We start from the raw sequence: 12,951 nt of genomic DNA, 5'->3' as shown, positions 1-12,951 counted from the left end.
CTCTAAACGGGCAGCACTCAACAAATCTTTATTTGCACCATAGTAGAAAATCTTTTGTTGCCATATTTGCAATGTTTTTAAGTGTGTTTCATGTCTGAATAGATGTTATTGATTAGGTGATTAGCTACTCTTGTAATTACGCTGTGAATACAAAGTTCTTACTAGTGTCTACATTGGCATGACTAGGTACTACTGTAAAATGACCAGACCACGACATAGAAAATACGTAGGTCATTTACATTTATTTAGAACACATGCTATTTTATGTATTCTGATTGGTCCAAATCAATATGTGTTCTAAATAATTGAAATATGTATAATATGAAATATGTACTAAATTACACTTTCAGGACACTCTCATCCATGGGACATTGCCTCTGTTGCGCTTGTAAGAGACAGAAGATGGCACTGACATTACCATGTGCAGGGAAGCCACATTCTCATGAAAATGTCAAATTCATATGGAACCTTTTTGAGTATTGTAAGATTTTCCAGTGTCTTTCAGGCTACCTGTATGTAAGTGTTTATAACAGAAAGATTTATCATCAAGCATTTTGTCTGTTTTATAGTCTGCATCTAACGGCATATCGGTCTACACATGCCAACTGTTTTCTATTCCGATTTCACAATGAAATCCAGCAGTATTGCGTGACAAGCACAATTTTTCAATCTAGCTATATTTTTTGTTTGGTTTAAAATAAGCTTTTTTGTACAGTGTATGACAAACAGATTTTAGACATTATTATTGAATGTATATGAATTAATTGTGCACACATTTGCAAAATGTGATAGTACAGTTACAAACAAAAACACATTTCCCGCCTTTAATAATTGATTGTATTTTGATTTAATTGTGTGATATTGTCTTTCTGTACCATTTGTCATTCAAACAATCACCCTTGACACTGATATTGCTAACAGCATTGGATCAGAAAGGACCCTGATATGCCCAAGAAAAGTTTTAACCTTTTTGAAAATAACCAGAGCTTGCTGATGCTCCATTGCCTTCTATGTAGGCTAACATAACAAGATCCTTTTTCTTACCCAAAATTAAAAAAAAAAATCATGTGAGAAAAATTACATTTCTGGTGGCTACAGTTCATTTGCAGGAAGGTGTGTGAATATTTCGAGCTATATAAAAACATAACACTGTGTAACAAAATTATTATTTTTTTTGTTCCTGGGTAGTAAGTGTTATTTCCTAATAGCTTATGCATCAAAAGTATAGAACATGCTATTATGAAGTTAGAAAGGCCAAGAGAGAAATAGAAATGAACATTGCTAAGGGAGCTAAAACCAATTCCAAAATGTTTTTCCAATATTACAACAGCAAGCGAACATTCAAAGAGGAGATTAAATGTTTAATCATAGATGAAGAAAAAAAAATAGTAAATATATTAAATGATTACTTTTCACAAGTTTTTACAAAGGAAGATACTGACAACATGCTCCACATGTCATCCAGTTCCTATCCAGTTTTAAATAACTTTAGCATAACTGAGGCAGAAGTGTTAAAGGGACTAGGAGCTCTTAAAATAAACAAATCCCCTGGGCCGCATGAGATCCTCCCAGTAGTACTCAAAGAAATGAAAGAAGTAATTTACAAACCGCTAACCAAGATCATGCAGCAGTCTCTTGACACAGGGGTGGTACCGACAGACTGGAAAATTGCAAACGTAATACTGATCCACAAAAAGGGAAACAAAACTGAACCAGGTAACTACAGACCAGTAAGCCTGACTTCTATTATATGCAAACTTATGGAAACTATAATAAGATCCAAAATGGAAAATTACCTATATGGTAACAGGGTCCTGGGAGACAGTCAACATGGTTTTAGGAAAGGGAGATCGTGTCTAACTAACTTGCTTGATTTTTTTGAGGATGCAACATCGATAATGGATAATTGCAAAGCATACGACATGGTTTATTTAGATTTCCAGAAAGCTTTTGACAAAGTCCCTCACAAAAGATTAATTCTCAAACTGAACGCAGTTGGGATTCAAGGAAACACATGTACATGGATTAGGGAGTGGTTAACATGTAGAAAACAGAAAGTACTTATTAGAGGAAAAACCTCAGAATGGAGTGTGGTAACCAGTGGTGTACCACAGGGATCAGTATTAGGTCCTCTGCTATTCCTAATCTACATTAATGATTTAGATTCTGGTATAGTAAGCAAACTTGTTAAATTTGCAGACGACACAAAAGTAGGAGGAGTGGCAAACACTGTTGCAGCAGCAAAGGTCATTCAACATGATCTAGACAAGATTCAGAACTGGGCAGACACATGGCAAATGACATTTAATAGAGAAAAGTGTAAGGTACTGCACGCAGGAAATAAAAATGTACATTATAAATATCATATGGGAGATACTGAAATTGGAGAAGGAATCTATGAAAAAGACCTAGGAGTTTTTGTTGACTCAGAAATGTCTTTATCTAGACAATGTGGGGAAGCTATAAAAAAGGCTAACAAGATGCTCGGATACATTGTGAAAAGTGTCGAATTTAAATCAAGGGAAGTAATGTTAAAACTGTACAATGCACTAGTAAGACCTCATCTTGAATATTGTGTGCAGTTCTGGTCACCTTGCTATAAAAAAGATATTGCTGCTCTAGAAAGAGTGCAAAGAAGAGCAACCAGGATTATTCCGGGCTTAAAAGGCAAAGAATTGAATCTGTTCAGTCTTGAACAAAGAAGACTACGTGGCGACCTAATTCAAGCATTCAAAATTCTAAAAGGTATTGACAGTGTCGACCCAAGGGACTTTTTCAGCCTGAAAAAAGAAACAAGGACCAGGGGTCACAAATGGAGATTAGACAAAGGGGCATTCAGAACAGAAAATAGGAGGCATTTTTTTACAGAGAGAATTGTGAGGGTCTGGAATCAACTCCCCAGTAATGTGATTGAAGCTGACACCCTGGGATCCTTCAAGAAGCTGCTTGATGAGATTCTGGGATCAATAAGCTACTAACAACCAAACGAGCAAGATGGGCCGAATGGCCTCCTCTCGTTTGTAAACTTTCTTATGTTCTTATATTCTTATTCCCCACAAACTTTGCTTTTGTGACCAGGACAGTGATATTTCAAAATATCACTATTTCCAATGGGAAAATGGGCAAATGTGTGTCTTTTCGTTCACATAAAGTCAGAAAAAAACAACATATGAATCCAAATTAACATGTATTTATACTAAAGTAATACAAAGATGACTACAAAAGATTTAGAAGTGAGTAGTTTTTCGAGATTTACAATTATACTACAGTATAATTGTAAATCTCGAAAAACTACTCACTTCTAAATCTTTTGTAGTCATCTTTGTATTACTTTAGTATAAATGCATGTTAATTTGGATTCATATGTTGTTTTTTTCTGACTTATGGGAACGAAAAGACACACATTTGCCCATTTTCCCATTGGAAATAATGATATTTTGAAATATAATTGTCCTGGTCACAAAAGCAAAGTGTGTGGGGAATAATAGCCATTTGCTATACTTTTGAGGCATAAGCAATTAGGAAATAACACTTACTACCCAGGAACAAAAATTGTGTTACATAGTGTAATCATTTTGAATGCTTTGTACGTTTTCTGAAAATGTCGATGATTTTGGACAGACTTGTTGAAAGCTTCTGTTCTATAAGTCAGTTTGATACAGGGGGTTGTAGGTGGTCCCTGATAAGGCAGATTAAAGTTTCCAGAAAGCTAATTTTAGTTAGGATGTATTATAAAAGTGGAAAAAAGTGACTTGTAACCACATCAATCGGACAGTTAACTTCAAGATAAATACAAACCACATTTATGTTTAAAACACTAACCAAACCATCTATAAAGTCAAAACAAATGTAGTATTTGAACAACTGAAAAAAAAAAAAAAAAAAAACTGCTCAAAATTAAAACTCAGTTATCCAAGGCGCATGCTTGAAGCACAGTGCATTGTGGGGGCTGTAGTTTTTTTAGACTCATTAGAAAATGACTGATACGTTCTTTTATGCAAAACAAGACCAGACTGTTTAATAATGGACCCACATGCCATTAGTCAGTATACGACTGACAATCTATACAAACACCAACTAGGGATAAGTGATTCAGACTAGTGAGTAGATATAATATGTATTTTTGAACCCATACAGACTTTCTCTTTATTGGAAGTTGAGTTAATAACATATTTATTCAAGAAGGAATGAGCTAGGTTTTGTTAACAGGCAATAAGCATGATTTGTAAGTTTGGGGATTTAAAATAGGTTATTCTTCAGACAAGACATCTTTCACCTGGGTTATCAATAAATAATGCCTAGGAATCTAAATGTATTTACCTATACTTTAAATGTTTTCAGGGTGAAATTTTGGGGGACTACGAATACCGCAAAAGATATGTTGATAGTAAACTTTATGTCTAGAATTATTGCAGCCATGACTACAATACTGCTGTACCACGGATTAAACTGGTTTTGTTTTATCCAGACATTGTTCATTTAGAAGAGACCTGAGCCTGAAGGGTTGACCTTTTTAAGCCTGACTTTATTGTACTTTATTTACTTTGTGACTTGTATTGGCTATGAATGGGTGAGTTGTATTGATGGAGCTTATAGTCTCATCTTGACCAGACCACTCTTGGACATAAGATAGCAATCTCAATGTTTTTTTTTTATTTTAATAAATAAAAGTTAAAACAAATACTGATTCATGTTGTATTATTATTTTTTTTTTGTAAATATTATCAATATGGAGTTGTCAACTGGAAAAACCCCAAGCACTTCCTATAAAAACAAATAAATACATTTTAATAAATAAATAAAAACATACACATACATACATACATATGTCTCAATCCAAATCTATCACATACTTTTTAGTACAGAATTGTGTGGCTTGTGGTTATACTGTATGTGTATATACACAGTTGGACCATGTTGTCATTTAATTGTACATATACAGCACTGTACTGTAATTTAATGTATAAGGTTCTCTGACAGAGCAGAGGCTCTGCATACATGTACGTGTGAGCTAGAGAGAGTTTGGTGGCCATCTTGGTGAAGGAGTCTGGATGGTCACCCTTGCACAGCCACATGGCATCGTTTGATTGTTTGATTAACTGTCATTGAAGTTTGAAAGGAAAAGTGTGGAATGTGGCCTGGTGGTGATTGGATGATTAAACAAATCAATCAAGCCACTGGCCACATGGTATTAAAAGGAGAGATCATAAAGGCGAAAAAGAGAAGAAAAAGGAAGAAAGAAACCCCAGGATAGCAGTAGCTTGGTGTTGATTTTGGGGTTTGGTTGTTTTGAAGAGTGTAGAGTTTTTGTTCAACTTTTTGTTTTATCCCTCTGTGTTTTGTTTAAACTGCAGTTAAAGCACACTGGCACACTTTTAATAATCACAAATAACAAAACAAACAAAACACAGGGTTGAACAAAAACCCTGCAAAATCTTCAACCCCCCCAAAAAAACAAATTATGGAAAAATTTAGCATTGTAACCATACTATTATGCAATTTTTTTTTAAACAGTGAAAGTCAGACAGTGAAAAAACAACAGAGCACTGTTTTTGTAAATGATTTCTTGTGAGGAGATGGAGATGTCACAATGAACTGTGTTTACACAACACTGACAGAGGGGTGGGTGCAATGCCTTCATGTGCCTTAGCTGCCACCTTGTGGCCAGATCATTGCTTTAAACAAACTTGCTTGTAATGATATGGTATATTTAAAGGGGTTATAGCTAATTATGTAATTCAATAAATCATACTACTGAGATTTTCAAAGAAGCAGAAGTTATAGAACCAGGAGAGTGAAATTCTGTCCCTTGTCTTCATTTCCTGTCATTAAGCAACCAGCTGCTTACTTCTAATGACTGTCATACTGACACAGCTTAGTGACATTCTTTTACCCCTATGAACATGTTGAGGTAAAAGACATACGAAGTACAACTGTAACTGACTACCTGAAAGTAAAAATATTTACTCATATAACAAAAATGCAGTTTTACGTCATTAACAAAAATGCAGACACCTTAAAAAGAAAGTCTGTCGAGACCTAAATTTTACACTGTGTTTGAATATATATATATATATATAATATTATATATATTATATATAGATATATATATATATATATATATATATATATATTATAAATTCAAGTTCTGTTGCCCTTTATATCAACCCAACAAAAACAAAGGAGACTTGTGCATAGGCAGGCATCTTAATTTGTATTTCTACTTCTAAATAGAACAATTCATAATGAAGTAAAAATTAAAATAGTCTTTTTAGGGTTATAATTTACTATGACGATAAACGGACACACAGATGTGTTTGAATGTGGAAACAGATTATAGCGTGGTAGTAAAACTTTTTTTTTTTTAACAGAATCTTAAAAAAAAAAAAAAAACTGTAATGGAAAACAAATCCAGTACAGCAGCACAACTAAACTGCATTTCAATGATTCACAGTATACACAAACAATAGAGTGGTATTAGAACCTTGCCCTTTTACTAATAAAATAAGTAAATACAGTGCTAAAAAAACCTTCCTAGATCAATAGACCACCCTAATTACATACCATAAAACCAGTGTACTAGAAAACAGGTCTGGCATTGTGAATGCAAACACACTTGGTGTTTAAATGTATGTACACTGTAGTCATGTAATTAGAATTATGTTTGAGTTTTCTTGCAATTATCATTTTGTGGACTTTGATGTGATAAAAATTGAATCCTGTGGTCACAATAATTTCTGTTTCAATTTGCACATATACTGTATTACCAGTACCCATGGGATCTCAGTAACACATATTGGCAGCTCTAGAGCTACAGTGGGGAAATCTCAAACCTGTGGTCAATTGCTTGTAAGTGGTAGAACAGTTTCAGCTATTGATATAGACACATTAACAAGGTTTAAAATGGAAAATAAACCATGAAAGATTTGATAGACACATGTTGGCTTAAGTAATCAATAATTAATCATAACATCACATGTAGGGTTTACTGCCAGATGTATATCAATTATATGTGCTTGTTTGTTTGTCATATCCTACAGCATTATGCCAACATTGAAATGTAGGTTGTACAATATAGTGCTAATGGGAATTGCTAATTAGTTCAACTGCCCCCTTGTGACCAAATATTTAATTGTCTAATGCTGGTTGTGCCCTAACAGTTTACTCTGTTGAAGTATACTATGTGATTAAGTTATGCTTGTATGTATTACATTTACTGGAAACTTCATTAAAAAGCTAATGTAAAAATCTAAAAGTAGTCCTGTATATATTTTGTTCACTGTTATAAAGTTTACATTTAAGTGTTTGTTCAATGTTTTTTTTTTTTTTTACTTTGGATCATTGAACCAATCCTGACCTGAACCTCATTCTCAGAGCAGTCCATCCATCCTGGGCCTCTCTCAAGACTGCTGATTCTGATGTATTATTTGTGTGGTAAAATAATGCCCAACAGAGAACAAGAACACCAAACTAATTTCACTTGTGAACTGAGTCACCTTTGAAAGAGGCCAGTGAATTAGTCTGCTGCACCAAAAGATGTTTTGAGCAGTTTGAAATACAACAGCAGCCATAAAGGTACAGTAAACTATTCATTTATAAACCATCGTATTGGCTTGGTTTACATGCAATAATTAAAAGAAGTCACTAGTGTGGTAGGACTTTTTGGACAAATTGGTCTTACATGTTGTTTTCTTTGGTCAAATGACCTAATTAATATAACAATATGGGAGGGTACATTTACAGTAAGTATTTCTGTCAGTGTTCCCGTTTGGCCTTGCGTGACAATTGATATTGTTCTGCCTTCTTAAACTGTGTTTACAAGAAGTTTTTAGATTGTGCAAGTGCTGCCTGTCTCATTTGGCCATTAAAAAAACAATGTTACACAAATACTTAAGGTGGAAAACGCTGACGAGATGTTCTGCACATCGCCTAAAAACAATAATAATAAAAAAAAACACCATTTTGTATGAAAGTGCTTTTCTATTCATTATTTGCTAAACATTTTTTGAATGCATATATATTTATATGCGTCTTATACATATATAATATACAAGGCTCCCTACAGAAATCTTCTTCCTCAGTTCTGATCCTTATGGTAGTCTAATAACAGAGCTAAAATCCAGCACTACCTTAATGATATAAAATAATATCCAGTCAAAATGTTTCGTACAGTATATTTTTAAAATACTGTTAGTACATCTACAATACCCTAGCTGTGCAAAAAAAAAAAAAAAAAAAAAAAAAAAAAAGTTTTTAGTCAATTTGCGTTACTTTTTAGCATGAGAAGGCGATTTACCTATTCTTTTTATCCATACAATGTTTTGCCCGGAACTTTCTTTAGCATGAGGAATGTATGTGTTATGTGTGTGTTATGTCACATTCTCATGACAATGGAGAGATAATTTGGAGTTTCTTAACTGCATGTAAATCAAGCCATTGAAAGCTGTGACTGCTCAATATGTATTTTTTCTCTGGAAACACGTGTGTAAGGAAAATAAAATATCTTCCAATAAAGCGAGCAGTATGTGTCATTCATGGTGTGAATTTAATTTTCCCAAAATATTATTGAATATGGCCCTCTAAGTTAAAAAATGTGCACTGCTTAAAACAGCCCTCATTCTGGTTTTGAAGTTATTGTATTTCTTGTAATTCCTTGGGTATCTCCAGATGCTAAACATGTCAGGGAGGGTTAGCACCATGATGCACACTTGTTATTGGTGCTGTACTTTGTATAATCATGTGGTTTCACAAGTTGTCATCAATACTCTTATGTATTGCGTGTTTTAACCACAGAACTGTAAACATAGTTTATACTGTTAGATTTACTGTTAGTCCCCCCCAGAAATCACCATCACATATAAACCAATGAGTAAAAACTCTAAAACAGATTAATATGCATCTAAAGATAAAGCTTCTCCTTTCAGGATTTGAGCTGACACATATTTAAATGAACCAGCTGGATAACAAAATAAATTTGATTTACATTGACCAAATAACCAAAACACTGATACATCTCAACCACACATTCATCTGAATGACAGAATATAGCCTAACCTTATATTTTATTATTATTATTATTATTATTATTATTATTATTATTATTATTATTATTATTATTATTATTATAATAATAATAATAATAATAATAATAATAATAATAATAATAATCTCTGGTTAGCAGCTCTGTTATAATCCATCAGCAGCTGTTGTCAACGCAACACAGGCCTGCCGTTTCTGAAGTCCAATACTGGGGTGGACACTGGGGAGAATATTTATTTTTGCAGAATTATTTTAGCCTCTATTATCCAGGTTTACTTTATAGTCAACCTGTGAATTGAGTATGTTTTTGTGTTGTATTGATTGTAGGGTTATAATATGTTATGTGCTGTAAAAGTCAATTATTAAAACATACATCTAAAATATAGAATATGTTAATTTTACAGGTATAGTGAAATGCATTGACTTTAATATATCTGATAATAAACTATAACTCATAGTATTTATAAATAGGGTATATTTTAAATGTTAAAAACAGGCCATTTTGAAGTATTTAACACATAATAATAAATGTTTGATTTACCCACAGTTAAAAAAAAAAAAAAAAAAAAAAACTCCTTTGTCATTTAGACATTGCCAGAGACTTTCAGGCAATAAAGAAAACTGAGAGATGTTTAGTTTAGTTCAGAGGTGGATGCTGCATCACCTGTCTTCACCTGATCTGCAGATTGCCTAAGGGCTTATAAAATAGGTAAGTGGGCCTTGGGGTTATTTGTTAGAAACTGAAGTATTGTAATATAATAAATATCAGAGACTTTATCAACAGTGTCTATTGCTCTGTCTGAAAGAATATGTTTTAGGAGCTAAAATGCATGTTGCCTTGGTGATAATAAGCCCTGATTTCAATAAGATATTTCCTGGTGGCAGTAGAGCTGTAAAACTGGTGTTTGCTACCCAATTAGCAAATTCCACCTCTGAGTATAACAATGAGAAAACATATATTTTAACAGGCAATGTTTACAGAGGTGAGATTTAATAGCAAGCAGCAGAGGTTACAGCTACAATTAGATTTAGATACAGATTTTTAAAATATTTGTTTGCTGTTTTAAATGTAAGGTTTAAAAGAAACTTGGTTATGACAAACATATAATGAGTTAACCTAATATCCAGTCCTTACTAATAGTCTGATGCAGTTGTATCTATTCAGCACACTTCAAATGTCCCATATAATCAAATACTCTTACTTGACTGGATGAAATACAGTATCAACTGACCTGAATACTATTTTTTCTTTCTTCTTTTGTTTTATTTAACCAGGAATAAACCATTGAGGCAATTATGTTATGTACAATGGGTGACATAAACTACTGTTTCAAATTATGGATGATCTAATAAAAATGCTTCAACAACTCTACTAACAAAATGGCTGTCCTTTCAATCTGTCCAGGCAACTCCATCTACCCATTATTCATAGGCGATAGAGATTCAATTTTGACAAGAAATTCCAAAATGAAAACTGACAATGAAGTCATCAAATGGAAGTCCCATAAATTTCAATCCTTCTGTTTCAGGAGATTTTGATGTCACTGAAGTAATTTTCTACATAATTTTGTTGAAAGAAAAATTCTCAGGGAAATCCTGCATTTGGGTCTGTCAAGGGGGATTTTCTGTCCTTTTTTGTATCCTACATTTCAAATGTCTAATTTTAACATCACTAGATAAACTACAAAACAGGAAGAAGTTTTCTCCCTTCCCACTCCCACTCCCTCACAACCCTGCCAGAATCCGAGTGGCTTTGCAAAACAAACTGGAAACTCTGTTGATTATATAAATGCAACGTTGTTTTATTTTCTTTTAATAAACTGTGTTTGAATATAATTGTATTCTGGGTCTACTGCAGTCAGATTCTTTTTAATTTCAATTTCAATTTCGATTTTCTTTACTATTATAACTAATGCTTTATTTTTTGCCATTTCTAATCTTATTTTTCCACCCCACCATTGCCTCTTCACACCCTGGTGTACTGTACTTAAAGTTCCCCCTCCAGGCACACATGCATTTTATAATTATGGGTCCTATTTGGGGCTTGACACAAAAAACAATGTTTAAAAACACTGTCATGAAAATTGTATAAACTCAAAACACTGATGAAGACAGGAGCTGAAATGATTGCCTTGATGACGAAGGCGATTAACTTCTGAAATGAACATTTAATCAAATTTTACAACATTTTAATCGATAAACATATGTCGGTAATGTCTACAGTGTGTATATTGCAGTATGTCATGTGTTATATTCATTTTGTTTTAGCGACCCAGCTGTTAAAAAAAGTATTACACTTTTGCAAAAGTTGCGTATTACAGAAAACAAAAATCAAATAAAGTTCAGCTGTTGTTGTTTCTTAGCATTTAGTAACATTATCGAGTATTTTTGTGTTCTCCTTTCAGAGAAAAAAAATGTGTCAGTTGTTTTAAAAATAAGCATACAAATCAAAGCACATAGCCACAAATAGAACAAATACAACACAGTACAACTACAAGTTCATTACCTTTATAACACCTGTAGCTGTGCTTTGTTGCAATGGCTTTTTGCTCCACCAGTTGGCATCAGTGCATAAGAAATAAATGTCATCGTCTTCAAATGTTTTTGTAACACAGAAATATACCATTTTGAAACCCCTTTAGAGTAGAAAGGTTTGAAAAACAGCACAGCCTATACCTTCACAAAAAGTGTATTTGGCACAATGTATACAACTGATCTAATAATATGCAGTTCAGTTCAATATTCTGAATATTTGAATGCTTGAGTGCTAGGTTACAATGTGCTGTAGTTCCAATAAAGACTGCACATGGGTGTGGTTATCTGTTTACCAAGCCTAGAGATATTAGCTTACATATGAAATCCAAACTGTTTCTAAATAAAAAAAAAAGGCTTGATTTTACTGTTGCGCAAACTGTTCTTGACTGTTGCAACTTCAATGGTTTTGTAAACTTATCTTTATTCTCCTGTTGTCAATTGCCTCATTCTTACTTCCTCATCATTTTTTCCAGTGGGTGATCTGAACAGTAGTGTGAAACTGCTAAACCCTAGCATGGCCACATGTGTGCACAGTCATTAATAACATGCTGCAGGGTATCCTTGCAGCCCCTGTGGGACTGCTCCTATGTGCGCGCCAAATGAAAAATGACTGCAATTCAAATTAGTGCTGTACTACATTGTAAGTGCAATTGATGTTCACTTTTATTACATTATTAGACGTGCTTTAGACATATGGTACTGCTATAACATTAGCAGTTTATCATTAAATAGATACAGGGGCACTTAAGTTGCACTGTTGTAATGTGTTTTTGTAGTTAAAAAAAAAAAAAAAAAAAAAAAAAAAAACTTTTACTATTATATAGCATTCCTTAAAAATATAATATGTTATCCTATCCTAAGCAAATATTAAAATTATAGTGTTTGTGGATGGTACTATAATATTTTTTTATTCTTATGGGAACATCGTTTTATTGTGAGGTTTAATTAATTGTTAATTGTCAAAATATCCAGAATTTTAGCCTTGGAGCAAAATCTGAGAATATAAAGATCAATTCTTTTATTTGAGCCCCAGTGGGTTTACTTATATATGTACCAATTAGAAATGTTCTCCAAACATATACCTACTTCAATTTTATTACATTTCAATGCACTTAACAAGAGCCTGTGGTCAACAAACAAACACCTAATAATAACTACAGCCTGTGTGAGTAATGGAAACATTAAAAACCATGCTGTCCCACACTTGCTTAGTGTGAAGATATGGCTTCTCTCTCTGTCTCGGCGCACCATTATTATTATTAATTTTTAATACACATTTTAAGCATTTTTCCAGGACATAATCTTTTTTTTTTTTGTATAATGTTATATACATTTAAAAAGCTTATAGTAAATTAAGAGGATGGGTTAATCTGCTGT

Source organism: Polyodon spathula, chromosome 8 (assembly GCF_017654505.1).
Source record: "Polyodon spathula isolate WHYD16114869_AA chromosome 8, ASM1765450v1, whole genome shotgun sequence".
NCBI lineage: Eukaryota > Metazoa > Chordata > Actinopteri > Acipenseriformes > Polyodontidae > Polyodon > Polyodon spathula.
The sequence above is the reverse complement of the archived record's forward strand: the minus strand, read 5'-3'. Positions refer to the sequence as shown.